At 44.9% G+C, this 16,288-nt stretch overlaps 1 long non-coding RNA gene across 1 annotated transcript in view; it reads right to left on the bottom strand.

Moving 5' to 3' along the window:
* LOC127594224 (uncharacterized) overlaps window positions 1-15,606 on the bottom strand; it is a 26,442-nt gene extending 10,836 nt beyond the window's left edge. Inside the window, exon 1 of the long non-coding RNA XR_007960630.1 lies at window positions 15,245-15,606. This is a non-coding gene — a long non-coding RNA (uncharacterized LOC127594224). The remainder of the gene's footprint in view (window positions 1-15,244) is intronic.
* Between the last annotated feature and the right edge of the window lie 682 nt (window positions 15,607-16,288).

Below are 16,288 nucleotides of genomic sequence, written 5' to 3'. Positions count from 1 at the left end.
ATTCACTGTCGACGCATACGCACTTTAAGACCTTCGTATTCGGAGAGTGCGTCATTCCAGTCTGGCCTGCTAATTTGAGCCCAGTACACTAACCTCCAGGCAAAGCCTATGTGTGTGTATATACTGTATGTATACCTCGAGAGAGAGAGAGAGAGAGAGAGAGAGAGAGAGAGAGAGAGAGTACAGTTACGTAAGAAGTCCCTGAGAGATGGACAGCATCTCTTTGCCGGCTGACCTTGGTGATCAACAGCCCAGCGAGCTTCGCCGTCGTGGGGGGTTGGGGCGGGGGCGGGTATGCAACGGTTACATAAATGACGTTCGTCATAAATAAGCGCGGAGCAACTTCCACAACGTGTTCCAGACGGAGCAACGGAATAGCAGATCAGCCTCGCGTCTTCATGGTGTATATCCGATCGAGGTGCTTCATCTTACATCCAGTTTATTCCCAAAATGTCTTTTTCACCCAAAGGACACAAAAAGTGATTTACTGCGTTAAAATACAACATCTCATACGTTATACAGGGGGACTGAGCCTCGAAGTGAATTGCGAATATCCCCCCCTCCACACCCCAAAAAAGTATTTTAATGGGTTTTAAAGCTTTATGCATAACGCCATGACAAAATATGCATGTGGGGTGTTGGTATTTTTATTATTTTCGCCCACTTAGGGGTTACCAGGCTCACGTTCTCCACTGTAGTATCTGTGACGATGAATGGCTTTTCGTGGGAGTGGGTGGATGCGCGTGTAGCGTACCCTGGCTGCTAATCGGTTAGCCAGCTAGTCAGTTTACATATTGAGTGACTTGGCTTTAGTTGTAGCCGTGCAGCTATTGCACAAATGTGCTTTTTTTGTGTGTTTTGTTTTGTTGCTGTGTGTTCAATCAAGCAATTGAAAGCGCACCGGCGGCACGGCGGGTCCTTGACCATCTGTGGATGGATAACAATTCGTTCCAACTAGCGGTGCCAGGCTACATTAAATTAGCTAACAGTACTTGACCTTGGATGTGCGGTTGTGTAAGCCAGTTCTTCAGGGCACAAAACACATTCCACTTTTAATGTGAAGTGATCCCCAACTTTTGAACACTTTCTGTCCGTCAAACACGCTTTCCTCCCGGCTCGTGTTTATTGCTGTAAGTCTGCACTAACAGCCCGCGTGGAAAACTGATCGCCGACAAGTCCCGCGATATAATGGAAAATCTGAGACGCGGTGAAACTTCAAAACGCGAACCACGAAATGGCAAGTAATGACTGTTAAGAGTTCGATGGAGGCTAAACCGGAGGAAAATACAATAAACATTTGGCCACCGAGAGCATTATTGGTGTTTTGTGTATCATGTAGTGTGCTAGCGTGTGTGTGTGTGTGTGTGTGTGTGTGTATGGAGCCGCTCGGAGGGCCAGACCGATGCCAAGAAGCACATTCTTTGGCAGCATGCGAGGTTGCCGTCTGACGCCACTCAGGAACACAATGTACGTGCCATTAATTTACGTCTGCGCGCACACAAAAGTTGCATGTCAAAAAAAATAATAATAATTAGCGCTACGTTGCTCAAGGAGACGGAAGCGAGCTACGTGACAGCTTCACGCCCGATCGCTCGAAGGTGCCTTTCGTACAATGAGACGTGACATTGTGCATTACTTTGCGTGGTTTTGTTCGTTTCTGTTGTGCAAGGTAGTGGTTATCATGCATCACCGGAGAGCAGCAGTCGTATCAGTGTCACGCACATGCATGTGATTGCGAGTGCGCTGGACTTTTTTTGACTGCGGATTCTTTCCATTCTATCGTTCGAATGCTCCACACAAGCTTGATTCGAATTGCAAATGCCACAAACGGAGCAATGCATGTCGGCTGATCATAACAACGCAGGCGTATCTTCTTTATCCTCCGCAAAAAAAACGTTTATCATGCACCTTAATGAGTGTAGTAGTGACTCTGAAATGTTTTTTTTTTAGTTCTATTTATTTGGATTGTTTGGAGTTGTTCCAAAAAATAGGAATGTTTGTATAGTTATGCACATATGCACTATTTAGGATTTTTTTTCCCCAGGATTCCTGTCAAAATAAACTGCACGCATATCATGTCTCAGTTACAACAATTTCATTGAATCCCGCCAATCTTCCAAATGCTTTTCTTGGAGTTTTGCAGTTTCCAAAAAAAAAAAAAAAAAAGTCTGAGTAAGCAGTCGATGTGTCGAGATAAGAGGACTTTTTTTTGAATGAGTGCCAGAGTTCAGAAATTGCATTACGAGGCGCAAGTGTCGTAAAGTGTGCAGTTGACCTGAGTGGGTGTTGGGTTACAGAATATCTTCCTTCCCCCGAGGCTTTGCGTCAATGAAAAATGCTCAGACGCATGCACCCACACATATCGACGCATAATACACGTGCCTGAGCCATGTTAAGATCACAAGAAGACTTGCTGACTTCGTCATTGAATCAACAATGTTTTTTTTTTCCAATTTCATATTCATAAATGAAAACAGTATTGTCATCTGAGATATGCACTTATTGAATGAGTAACTAACTTAAGCAGAGCTCATCAAACGACATATATCGATGTGAATGTTGCAAGATGACATATTAACAATGCGCTATATTTCACACAAGGGGATTTAAGGCATACGCCGGCTCGTAAAAGTGCAACGAAATCATTGCTGGCATCAGCCTGCAAAGTTTTGAAGTTTGGGTGTTTGAACGAGCGTACGATAAAATTGAGATTTATTGCAAAATGTTCTGCGGAGTGAAAGCCGCCGCGCTCCTCGGAGAGCGCGTGCGTCCAATTGCAGAGGCCCAAATGCAATTTGGGGCTGGCCGTAAATCAGCGGAGCTCAACTCGGAGCCAGTCCGAGGATTTCACAGTGGGAAGTATCATGTTTTGAAGGCCCAGCTGTGTGCTTGCATGACTGGATGCTTGTGGACGGTCAAGCCTGAAAAGGAGCAGCTGACGCACCGAAGTGAATGCAACCCTTTATCCATTATTTATTATTAGCCAGTATTAATCCATTACACACACACAAAAAAAAATATGAGGAACATAACACTTTGCACTTTATAAAGCATAATAATATCTTAAGTAAATAGAATGTAAAGATTTAAACAGTGATTATTATTAACCGTTTCATGCACCCTGTAAGCCGATAAGATGATAAGCTGTCCGCTGTAGTAACCGCTGTCCCCGAAAGGGTGAAGTTTTCAGTCCAACTCCCTGTTGCGTACACAACCTGGCCACCAGGGGCAGTATAATACGGTCATAAAGACACAAAGAAGACTTTCAGAAGTACTGCGAAGTGAGGCAGTGACGTGCAGTTGTGTTTACAACACCACAAATGCAATTCGTTCACCCGTCTACGGCAGTTTTCCTCATTTGTTAGCATTAAGCTAGCATTATGCAAATTTAGGCGGTTGTTTTAAATGCATGTCGGCGGTAATTCTTGTTTAAGGACATTTTTTATTTCGTTTTTTTGCTAATAGTCAAGACAAAAAATATTAAGTTTGTTACCCGAAAATGAGTACAGATGAAATCATTTAAATTTTGTTTACCTTTTATGATTATTTCTGTCCACTATAAGTACAATTTTTTTTAACATATTAAGTAGCTAGTCGAGTCAAAATGTATGTGCTTTAATCGAAATTTGGTTTTGACAAACAGGTTCAGAAGTTCCGAAAATCAAACCACCTTCAATCCAGATTGCGCGTTGACACCATGTTGAACCCCGAACATGTGTTGTGTACATTTAGTCTTGGCGGATTATGCTACTATAATTGCTAATTGCTACTGTGGCAGAGACATCGAATGTAATGGCATGAATTATGTCATATGAAAGCAATTTAAGTGTCTCTGAACTCAATTGGGGTTGCCTTAACCACAACAGCAGTATAAACATGTTGCTGTTGCACCATACACAGGACATCCACCCATAAGCGACTCTCTCTCATCTTGTCTGGCAACACAGTTGGCAGCCACTCACGCAGAATTACTCGAGCAGCATTTACATGCCGGATACATACTTTGTGCTTTTCACCGTCTCTTATGTAATCTGTCTTCCTTCCTCCGCGCCTCTGTAATCACTGCCGAAATGGGAGGTTCTGATGCATTCTTCCGAATCATTTCGTTCGTACTCACAACGCGGATATCGATGTTTTTCATTGTAACATACAAAAATGAGCAACCAGATTGAAGCGCGCGTACAAGAGATGTGTCATCCCCCATGCAAGTGGACTCTGACAGCGAGCCTCGGGACGACACATACGCGCACAGCAACTGACCCCGCTGGTTTTTCTGCGCTAAGCTCTGTGTTTTGCTAACGTAGCATTGGTGTGCGGATCAGCGTACGCAACTGATACGTTGCTAAACACAAGTAGCAAGTAACATGTACTCCATTCTAGCGCTTCACAAAAGAGCTTAACGCGACTTATCATCTCATGACGGCTATCGTGACCCCAAATAATGACCTACTTGTGACATCGTTCCCGATAACGTGATTAGAAAATGTTTATTTACATGACCGCGTGGTCTTCCAAGTACCGGTATGTCCGTAATTGATTTAAAAATCACAGAATTGCCGTACCTGTCAAACAAATTGAATCATTTGTCCGATTTGAGAGTTAATCAGGCCTGCTTAAATTGATAAATTGATAGATTGGTAAATTGGTCTTTATGGTTGTACGTGTAATTAAAATGACACAATGACACCGTAAAAGGGCTCAAACAAACAAAAAAAATATTTTGATGACAAAAAAAGTCTAACCAAAATCTCTGCCTTCAAGCATTCACAACAGATGAATGTACACTCTCATTTGCTGGCTCCCACGTCACTCACCAGGACAGAAGCCGCTACTGAAAGTCACAAATAATAGTGTGGAATGCGAGGATGGAGACACTAACGTGCATCACAATGCCTGCACCTCACATGCATATTTTGTCATCGTATGAATTTACTTTTAAGTACCGTAACAGCACAAACGAGGGGGCAGATTTGATGAATCGCATATATGCAATTTTTGCCCACACACAGGAAAGGCTGTGTTATTATTTGCATGAATGGAAGCGGAGAGAGAATGTTCGTGCACATGCTTGCACGCGCACGTGTGTGTGTGTGTGTGCGTGTGTGGAGCACCTGCAGTGACTGAGCGCCTTTCTTTCGAAGCCCTCCAGACTGCAGAGGAGGAGCCGCAATGTGCCATATCAAAAACCAGGGAGGGCATCGCGTGATTTTTAAAAAGAATTTTTTACAACCATCATCGTTGCCCCGGCGTCGGCAGGTTCTGACATGCACTCGTGTAAATCCTCGAGAAACCCCACCCCTTCATAATGACTCATCATCACACTTTCACCAACGATGCCTGTAATTACAATAAGTCTTGAGGAAAAAAAAGCCCACACATACAAATAAAAAAAAAACAAAAACAATGCTGGATCACGGGACTGCAATTGCAGTTAAGCTGAGGTAACTGCCGCGTGTTTTTAAAGGAACCCTCCCCTCTTTTTTTTTTGTACGATACTTCTACTCGAGTACAGATTGCGAGTACTTTTGCCACCTCTGCCCTAAATTAGCATGAAATGAGGTGAATGGCGACAAGCACACTGGGTGGCATCACTCCTCCCTTCACACCGACTTGAATTGAAGTGAACAGCGGCTCGGCCCTCTCCTGCTGTGCCCTGCCTAATGCCATTAGAAGGGATCTGAGCCCATGAAGGGGTGTGCGGCAAGTGCCTGAGCGTGCGTATGTGTGTGCGCTTTGATTCGTCACACACCCACCTCACTATTTAACCAAACACTAATCCCGATTCATACCGCCAACAACAGTCATGTTAAATGTCAAGAGCACACGCGCGTGAATATGGAAATCCGCGTCAGCCATTATTCGATGCACAATTCAGCGCACGGGTGTAACGACTTGGGTTCACTAGGACAATAGCTGTGTCGAACTCGTAACGTGTTTTCACTGCGAGTGCCACTTTTTGCCACTAGTAGACAATTCAATCTTATTAGGGAAATGACTGTGCTACAATAGGAAGTATTATGCTAACGTTGCATTACGAGTGACTACCTGTAGATGGATCTTAAGCTGGATGTCAAAGACATTTAGGCCAAATGTTGTGCTGAATTGTCTCATTAGTGAGGACAAAGTGCCTACTTGGATACAGACCTCGAGGTGGATATCTAAATGCTCAAACGCAGGCTTGTGGCTTGTACCACTGGAACATTGCAAACCAAGTGGGAAGAACCTCCGGACATACTGTAAATCAAACATGCACATCCTAGCCGCACTGTACATTTTTCCCAAACTCAACCATGCCCGTGTAGTGTGAATGAATCAGCAATTACTAAATGAATCTCACACACACGCATGTATTTATGCGCAGTCACTGTTAATGCTATCAGTAACGCATTAGCCCGCAAGCTAATAAATCCTTGAAAGTCGCATGTTGTGATTTCCCAAAACCCGAAAGGCCGACTTAAAGGGCATAGATACACATACACACACACACGCGCATACACACACGCACACACACTCTCGCATACATACGAACAGGCTGACAGGGCAAGCATTATGTAACCGACAGCCGTGAGTTGCCGTGGGAACAGGGAAGAAGTGAGGCGGTGGGAGGTGGAGGGACTGAGGCCAGAGGCAAAGAGGAGAAGAATTGTATTAAATTAAAAAAAATAAAAAAGTAAAAGACATCTGGTCACCTTGCCCACTATGCTGACACATACACGCACACACGGCGGAAAGACACAGAGTCCCTGGTCAAAACATTAGGTACACACGCATGCTGTAGATCAAGACATGAATAGAAACCTTATCACTTTTGAGAGAGTGTGAGAGAGAGAGAGAGAGAGAGAGAGAGAGAGAGATTTGAACAAATACTATTGCACTTGTGATGTAATATAACGCATAGGTTTGAAAATAAACATCGTCAATGTAAGAATATGAGACCATATCGTTAAAAAAATTGTAATGTAACCCCGTCAATTGAATTCATTCATAGATATAAAATACAGTCCTGATCTAATTTTTTTAACGATTGTTTGATTTTATTTATTTATTATTATGATGATTTATATTCTTTCTTCTTATTTATTTATTTATTATACATATTTTTTCTCCCAATAGATCATACAAAAAAATGTGGTTTGTAATATGGTTTAAAATAGCCTAGCCTCTCGTCGGCGTAATTTAATAGCGTATTGAGTTGATCTGCTGTGTGCCACCATTACAAATGCTCGAAATAATTCGATCAAAAGTTATAGTTATAGTATAACTATAGTATAGAATAAAGTTATAGTAAGTTATAGTTATAGTTATTTTGGTGCATTGTGTGGTGTCTTGCATTCATGAATATTTACAATGAGTGTGGCCATCAGGGTTGTCATAAAGGAAAACAAACAGAATAACATAATACAAAAATTAACATTTTCTTTGCCATAATAAAATAGAAACGAGAAAAATGCTAACAAAAACGACACTGTGTGCTCACAACTTTTTTGTCTGCCAAATTTTTGTGATCATTTTAAATGTAAAACGCAGCGCCGGCGGTTTTATGACCGCACGCTAAGCCGTACGGCAACTCCGAATTGACGCCACACGTTGATAGTGAGGTCTGATGGGTAGAAAACAAAAACAAAACAATTAGCCTCATGACGAAAGTTGGGAGAAAACAGCGCAGCCCCATTTGGGATTATTTTGACAATGATTGCGTCTCGGACAAAAGCAAATACATTGTCACGGAGGCGGGTGACGTGCGGCACATTGCTTACGGGGGAAAACCCCCTTTGAATCTAAAAAAAGTATATCTGAGAAGTACAAGAATGTCCACAGAGAATTACAAAATAACATATTACAATAAAAAAACTACAACTAATTAGTTTCCTAAAAAACAAAAACAGACTAAAAATTTTCTAATTTAGTTTTACAAATACCACAATCGTACCAAATAATCATTTTGGTTATGTCAAATTTTCACCACCTCTATCACAACTAGACAATTATATTTAGGACTTATTACATCCATAAGTGCGGATGTATCACGATGATGTTTGCCACTTTGAGTAAATAAACAAATCAATAAATAAACCACAAAGACAAGTAATACCCAGAAAAACCCCGCAAGAGTATCAACCGTATATAAATCAACAGGCTGCACACACAGCCGCCTTTCCACTGTCTGGAAACCTGGAAAGTGGATTTTTCGTCTGCCAAAGTGGTGCTCTTGCGCTGCTCTTCAATCTGTAGCTCTTTTCTCTGCAAGCGGAGAAAAGCGCTATCAACAAGCCAATGTTCCGAGTCCAATTCCGAAAAAAAAAAAATCTAGGCCAGTTGCTCTGACGTCGCTAACCTTGTGCACACCAAAGGAGCTGTGATTCGCTGGAGCTCAATTTAATAATAATAAAAAAAAGTGAATGTGGTTGCCGGAGGGGATAAACAACTGAAAACAGGCCGTGCAAAAGGATTTCCGGCGAATCGGAACCCAGTGGTCGATGGTCAGGGCAAGCAAGGCCTTCTATGCTCAGATAAACTAGCTGGGCCTCAAAGGCCCGGCTAGCTGGCACACAATCAAGTCAGCATGTTTCCTTCCTCAGATGGGTTGGTCAGAGTACCGCCAACAGCCAAGTTTGAGCAGCAAAAACACGTCTGCAGTTATAAATAAATGTAAGATCGACCTCTCTGGAGAGTCTGCAGTTCAGAAACTTCCCCTTTGTCTTGTGCTGGGGAAAAAAATGCTGTTTCATAACGATAATCCTTTTAGCCATTTGCTTCTTTCTTGTTTTTGAGGATCTACTTTGAGGTTAGTTGAGGAGTTTCATTTTGACAGAAGTAATGCTCTGCCACTAACTTGAAGCATCTCGTGGTCCCCACTGAAGGGCTAGTTCGCAAAGCCACGACCCGCTTCAAGTCAGCTCCGCTGTATCATGATTTCCTAGTACAGGGGAGAACCGGTCCGGCCGGTCTATTTGGTTCTGGTCACTGGGGAAACCGATGCTATGGGGAGTCAGCCGGCCTTCCTTCTCTCTCACCGACCCCTCCCTTCTCCATGTGCTGGACAAACACAGATGACAGACCAAAGAAACTCTCCCATGCAGGCAGGACACCGAAACGGATGTACAAACACGCAAAAGTCGATCCGAAAACAAACAGAGACAATCTATAGCGGATCTCTTATTGACTTATGCTTTGAGGAGCGCCGTCGTCATCCGACTCTGCGTCTTTTCATATCCCACCTCGTTTTCGCACATTGTGCAGTATCAGTGCCACCGTCCCGCCTGTCAAATTGGGGACGGAGCATCACATTTGGTTAGCGGGTAGGAAGTGTCCGAGGGAGATGATAAGGACATGTCAGATCTGTGGAAATGACCTCAATCTGCATGTGTTCTGCCTCTATGAATAACCTTAACCCTTCCATGCACCTCATAACACGATACGCTGTCCACTGTAGTAACCGAAAGGGTGAAAATTTCATTTTCATAACATCCGCCGTAAATGTAGGCGGCGAAGACTGACCGTCACTACCGCTGACGACCCAAGCTAAACTTGGCTCCTCCCCGACGAACAAAGCTCACCTCTCAGTCGAGAATCACCTCACCCCACTTCCTTGAAGTAGTCTCCATTGTCAAGTATGGAACGCGGCACTATCGATTGCCTGCGTGTATTCCGCGATCTAAATTCAAAGACTTTCTATCGGCACGGTAGATCGATGTTAGCTTGTTTATCGATCGATCACTATGCGCAGCCAAGGTGATTGATTCATGAGAGAGTATCAAGACGAAGGAGTCCGAAGATTTTTTTATTTATTTTTTCGGTCTGAGCAACAAATCGTGTTGGATTACGTCAATCCACTTTTAGATGTCCACTATGCGGCTTGCGTTTCTCTCTAGGCCCCGCCTACTTGAATGACCTTCTGTGGTCATTGCCTGACTTTTAGAGGGCGCTCTAGATGTCAGTTATGCGCAGCACTGCTAATTACCTGGGAAAGGGTCATTCCCCAACGCGGTGGATTGATCTTCTGATTCTTGCGCTGACTGACCATTCAAGGCGGTCTGCCAATCAATCACTGCGAGCCCGTACCGGCGATTTCGAGTCGCCTTCATAAAAATTCACTTAAATGCCAGCCCCTTCCCAACTAGGAGTTTGGACTTTCTCTGCCCTCTGACAAACCGAGGAAACCTACTCCGCCCTCCCCCGCACTTTGCTGACCTTCTGCACCAGTTAACGCACTTAAGGAAAAAGGTCGCCGCAGTCTCCGGGCCAAGGAAAAGAAACACTTCCCCTTGTCGACAAGTGGTTTTGAGTGTCATGTACAGACTCCAGATGGCATGGGAAACATGACGCATACGAGGCCTTCTCTCCTTCTCTGAATTTCTTTCCTTCTCTCGTTCTCCGTCTCTCTCTCTGTCGCTTTTTTCCCCATCTCGAGCTGAACAAGACACTGGAGAATAGCTAACATAGGACCGCCGGTTCATGTGACACTCCCCTGTGCCTTTGGCCTACTTAGCGGCGCTGAAGCAATCTGTCCCTGCTCTAATATTATCCCCCCCCCCCCCCTTTCCGACCGCGGCGCATCCCCGCCGCAACCTTTAGCGTCCACACTTCCCTCTTCGCAGAAACTCGACAGTCCAAGATGGGGAATTTGCAGAGCTTTGCAGTTACTTTTGTGTGCATCCGGTCAAAGCACACTGCAGCTCTGCTTACCTTTTGGCTTCGATATTATAACGGGGACATACTGCCCGTGTGAGTGACATGATCGGGTTCCATTTTGAGAGTGGCTCTGGATCTTACTGTTTCATGGGCGGAGAGACTCGGAGTTATGTTTCACTTCGCCTGCAGACAACAAAATATTGACTTTTTGTTTCATTTCACAGCTGACGATTGGGCGGGCAAGCAGTTTTTTTTTTCTGTCAGTCACAGTAACTCCTCAGCGTATCGGCTGGGTTTTCTGCTGCCCCCGTTGTACATTGCGCAGCTTGGAGCCGGGCCAGTCCGCCTGCCGAGTCACCGTCCATCCTGCGGGCTGTGCAAGAATTGGATCCGCCTCTTGAGAGCAGGCCCATTCCGGGTATAATGTATCCAAAACACCTCACAAGAGACATACCGCAAAGCCTCCATAAAGTGTCACGCTCTACTGTATAGAGTTATCATTTCTTACAAAACGGGCGGCCCGGTAGTCCAGTGGTTAGCACGTCGGCTTCACAGTGCAGAGGTACCGGGTTCGATTCCAGCTCTGGCCTCCCTGTGTGGAGTTTGCATGTTCTCCCCGGGCCTGCGTGGGTTTTCTCCGGGTGCTCCGGTTTCCTCCCACATTCCAAAAACATGCGTGGCAGGCTGATTGAACACTCTAAATTGTCCCTAGGTGTGAGTGTGAGTGCGAATGGTTGTTCGTTTCTGTGTGCCCTGCGATTGGCTGGCAACCGATTCAGGGTGTCCCCCGCCTACTGCCCGAAGACAGCTGGGATAGGCTCCAGCACCCCCCGCGACCCTAGTGAGGATCAAGCGGCTCGGAAAATGGATGGATGGATTTCTTACAAAACATCAACGAAAATAACTCCAGCGTTGCCCACATTCATGGCTCGCATGGGGGTGGGGGCGGGGGTCGGAAGGGGGGGTTGTAATCATTACACCACTTCCTCTTTCGACACATAATTCATTATTACAGAGCAGGACGTGGCCAAAAATGACACACAATGGGCTTACTGTCATGTAAGGCCGTGCTTACACAATGTCAATCACAGGTCATGCCGACGCTGGACAAAACCTGGTCCGAGTCTTTGGATTTGGGCATCATATCGTAGCTAATGGACGTATAGACGAATATTTAGCATGGATGCATCATGCCTCGTCGTGTCTCAGAGTGACCGCCATTTGTCAGGGAAATTATTTGTGAAGCGTCAATTACTCGAATGTGTTTATGAAAGTGCGAGAGGACTCCAGTTCGGCAGGGACGCCGGCCAAAAAGAGATGATGAGGTCACCGTGAATAGCGAACCCGGGGGAAAGTTGGCTCCGAATTGGAACAGGCCAAGCTCTGAACAAACAAAACCCTTGTGTCACTACTTTTATAGCGAGCGGGGGGGTAAACACATTTCAAAATCAAATCGCGGCCCGGTGACTCATTTGCGCGTTTGACCGTCACGGCAAAACAAGCGGTCAGCGATACTGTTCTCTCTCGCTCCTCTCTGGAGCAGGCCCTGCAACTCTCTACCGTCGCCGCCGCCGCCGCCTTCTCTTTAAGACTGCCTCCTGCGTCACTTCCCCTGCCGGTCGGCTGTCATGTAAACACAAGCGCACCCCCGGCCTGGCGTCGTATTCACATGCACGCACACGCTCTCACAGTCACATGGGAGGTGCTAATTTTGACCACATAAACCCAGCGGAAATGCAACTTTCACAGCTGGCTCTTCAAGCTACGCTCACAGCGAGACATATCAAAATAAAAAAAAAAATACTGCCGTCCCATTTACGGAGAAAAAGAGTCATGGGCTACAAATAGCACGTGGGATAGGAGGAAAGGCTTGGTGTAGTGACATCGAAAAGGCTCATTTATAATCGAATGAACCCGATCTGTGTGTTGAAACAAGGCGAGTGTAAACACCTGACCGTGACGCACACGGGAAGGTCTGTCTTTTGTAAAGCGCACGCAGAAAATGGACAAACAGGAACATGCACAGGCCGTGCGGTTCCGACTCGTGACTCGGAGATAATCTGCGGTTCCAGCGCCCGACGTATATCGTCACAAAACCGACACGACATTTTAGGTAGCGCCTGCACAACAAGGAGCCGTAGCGGTCGGCATTTTGTAACCGGATGGGAGGCCGTACTGAAAGGTGTCGTTAATATTTGCGGTTGGAGGGTAATCAAAAAAACATGATGCCGTCATTGGCAAACATGACAGGTCTCAGTCAAGATGTATTTTTCCAATTTCCTTTCTCTGAAGGTAGAACCCCCCCCCCCCCCCACACACAAAAAAAATTGAACTCAGCTTTTCTTCTTTTGTCCACAAATATCGAATCATTCTTGCATTCAGTATTTTTTCTTCCATGCATTCTTTCGTCGTTCCGCACTCAGAAATTCAATATCATCGCCGCCCGGTTTCATCGTTCCCGCGATCGTCGGCTGGACTTGCGACAATTCGCGCGACTAATTGGGTCGGTCGAAACATTCATCCTCAGTGGCGGGTATCAATATGTCGACCGGACGAGATCAATTTTAGATTTCATATTGATTTTCTTCATGAGGATGACAGATGTCCCCCCCCCCCCCCCCCCCCCCGTCATGGAAGGCGAATACGGAGGATTAGCGGAGGGTTTAATGCCACAGGATTATTGCACGTTTCATTGTCATGCGAGAAAAGCCAACGGCCGCCACGACTCGGACTTGTTTGGGCACATTTTGTGACTTTGTTTGCAGGGAGGAGGGAATCGTCGAACACAATTGTGCCATTCAAAGCATTTTTTTAAGCTTGTTACAAAAAAAAAAATAACAAAGCAGCGAGTTTCTGCTAAGAGGCAAGGGGCTGTTAGCATAAAATAATGAGACGGAGAGGCTCGACTACTTCCTCATGTTTGAATAATTGCATCCATGTCGCAATGGGTTGTTGACACAAGTGAGACGAACATCGTGGCGCCTTCTGGATGCCATCCCAAGAGCTCCGGAGCAAAACCAAAAATCACCATCAATTTTTACGGTAAAAATTGTAGAGACTACAAAAAAAAAACGTTTCGTAAGGTATTGTGTGAAACCATTTGATTCGATTATTCAAGCATCGACAATGTTCAGCCGTAATTTAACATAATTTCATTTAACAGGCCCGAAAAAAATGCGTGGCAGGGGGGGGGGGGCATGTGATGACATTTCCTTGATCGATCATCGCAATTATTTATCCACAAGGGGGCGCAACTTCCGCATCCAGCCAACAATGATCTGACTTGATTTCACAACAAAACAAATTCGCTGTGCCGCCCTGCCCGTCCGTCCGCGAAAGCAAATCCGTGCGTGTCGACTTCATGCTTCTTGCTAAAGTCAAAACCAAAACTGCAGATTGTCTTCACTTTTATTTGCATTGAGAGGCAGCAAGTATTTTATTTTTGTTTGTTTGTATTGTTTTGTTTTTATTTTAACCCTTTGAGGGACAGTTGTGTATACTGTATGTAATAATATTGCTGAGGTCATTATCCTGCCCTTTTATACCGTTTCGCCCTCTGAGGGACACCATGACGTCCACGATCAAAAATAAAACACTTCAGATCGGCCAATGTCAATCATTTCAAAACTTTCCCCGCCTTTAATGTGACTTCTCACCTCTCCAATTAACGCGAAACAAAGGAAAAGTGTTTTGAGAGTTGAAGTCAAAATAAACCACAGTTTCTGTGGTTGCACAAGTGTACACACCCTTCTTTAACTGGCTACGACGCTTGTGATTGCAATTTCACGTGACATTTGACCTCGTGTAGAATGGAAGTCAGCACTCCTGCCACCGATGATTAATGCAAAATAATATTCAGATGTTCTAGTCGGCTTTTCCTGGAATTATTTTGCCTTCTAGTCCTATAGGTAGGTAGGTAGGGCGGTGGATGGATGGATACTCATAATTCAAAAGTTCAAATTAACTCAATCAATATATGTTCACCCATCCATACTTTGGTCTTTGGATTGATGATTTATCGATCTATCTACCTACCTACCTAATGGAACAACTTCTCTTTCCGTTAGAAAGCCCCCCCCCTTTTGTACCATGTGACGAGTGTATTTTTGTTTTATTCCCACAGGTCACGTGAAGTTAATTTTCGCTTGTTATTTTTTTTTTGTGTGTGTTAACTGCACCCTACGCACACACACAGGCACACCCCACCACCCCCGATAAGTTGTTCCTGGTAGTCCGTTTTCGCGGATGTTTTCCGAATATTCCCAGTCGTGCCCGCGGCCGTCGCGCTTGATGATCACAACACGCCCCCCCCCCACCCCCACCCCCGATCTCCCACCCACCCCCTTATTCCCACTTGTTTACTCCCATTTCGATGTGCGCAACAGCACCTGGAATGCGGACACTGGTGGCGAAGGAGAGAACGAACACGTAATACCCCCCCCCTCCCACCACCACCCCGCCCCCCGCGTGGGAGAACGACTTCCGAACGCGTTTTACGCACAACCAAAGCCAAAGTAAATTGAAAAAAAACGTATGCCTCGAACGCACCTGCGGCAGAAACGCACATGCAGCCGCCTGGCGCACATCAGCGAAGAGAAATAACTTCACTCACACTCCAAAAAGGCGCTTGCTGCTCCGGGACCGCGATGTTCCCTCCGTCAATTTGTTTTTACGGCGCGTCACAGCTGCTGGCAGGTGGATTGTGTAACCGACAAGTCCTGAGTCCGGCGTTCCGGATCCTCGATCCCCTCTGTCGTGAAATGACTGCGCGTTATTCTTTTTTTTTTTTAAATTCCTCTTCGGAGCCCAAGAAGAAGAAGTGGCTTCGCTCCCTCGCTCGCTTGTGTTCCTGCCCGGTCATGATATCATGTCCATGTGACACGCTCGGGCCTCCGTCAATGGCAACTTAAAGGGACCTCCCACGTGATGGCTTCTCGCGAACAGGGGTATTAAAAAAAAAAGAAACTCTGACAGCACCTGGGCCGGGGGGGAGGGGGGCTGTGCTTTTACCAGAAAGATGATGACGAACGGTGGTGACGTCACCGAGAGCCATTGCAAATATATGACGATGTTTATAATGACGACGACGACGACGATGATGATATTAGGAATGGATTCAGCTGATTATCGACATAGAAAGGAAACAATGCTGATTTTAATGACGGCAGAAGAAAAATCTTCTAAGATCCTTTGCCCACTAACAATTACTACGCATAATCATTGATACATAAACATTTCTAAATAAGATTTCGTAATGACGTCGACTATTCTAATTATTGACCTTGAGACTGCTAACTACACCATTAACAAAATAGCAAGTTATAATTCTTGAAGATAAGTTATAATAGTATCCTATTACTGTACTGCTTTTAAAAGTACTAATGATTCCCATGATTACTAAAGATCATTATACAAATCATTAGAAGTACTTATTAATTATTATGGCTACTCAATAAACCCTGGTTATGCTCATTTGGGATAATTTGCACTTTCCTAATAATAATTAATCATATTAAGCAACAATGCCTCACAACACTGCCTTTTCATGTATCTCCTGTTTCCATTCATTCAAACAGTACATCTATTCACATCTGTTGCTAAAGACCTTCTCTTGAGTGTAGCAAGAGTGTCATAAATCATAAATTTCCTCCTTCGG

The sequence above is a fragment of the Hippocampus zosterae genome, chromosome 21 (genome assembly GCF_025434085.1).
Source record: "Hippocampus zosterae strain Florida chromosome 21, ASM2543408v3, whole genome shotgun sequence".
Classification (NCBI taxonomy): Eukaryota; Metazoa; Chordata; class Actinopteri; order Syngnathiformes; family Syngnathidae; genus Hippocampus; species Hippocampus zosterae.
This window is presented reverse-complemented; position numbering and strand designations above follow the sequence as displayed.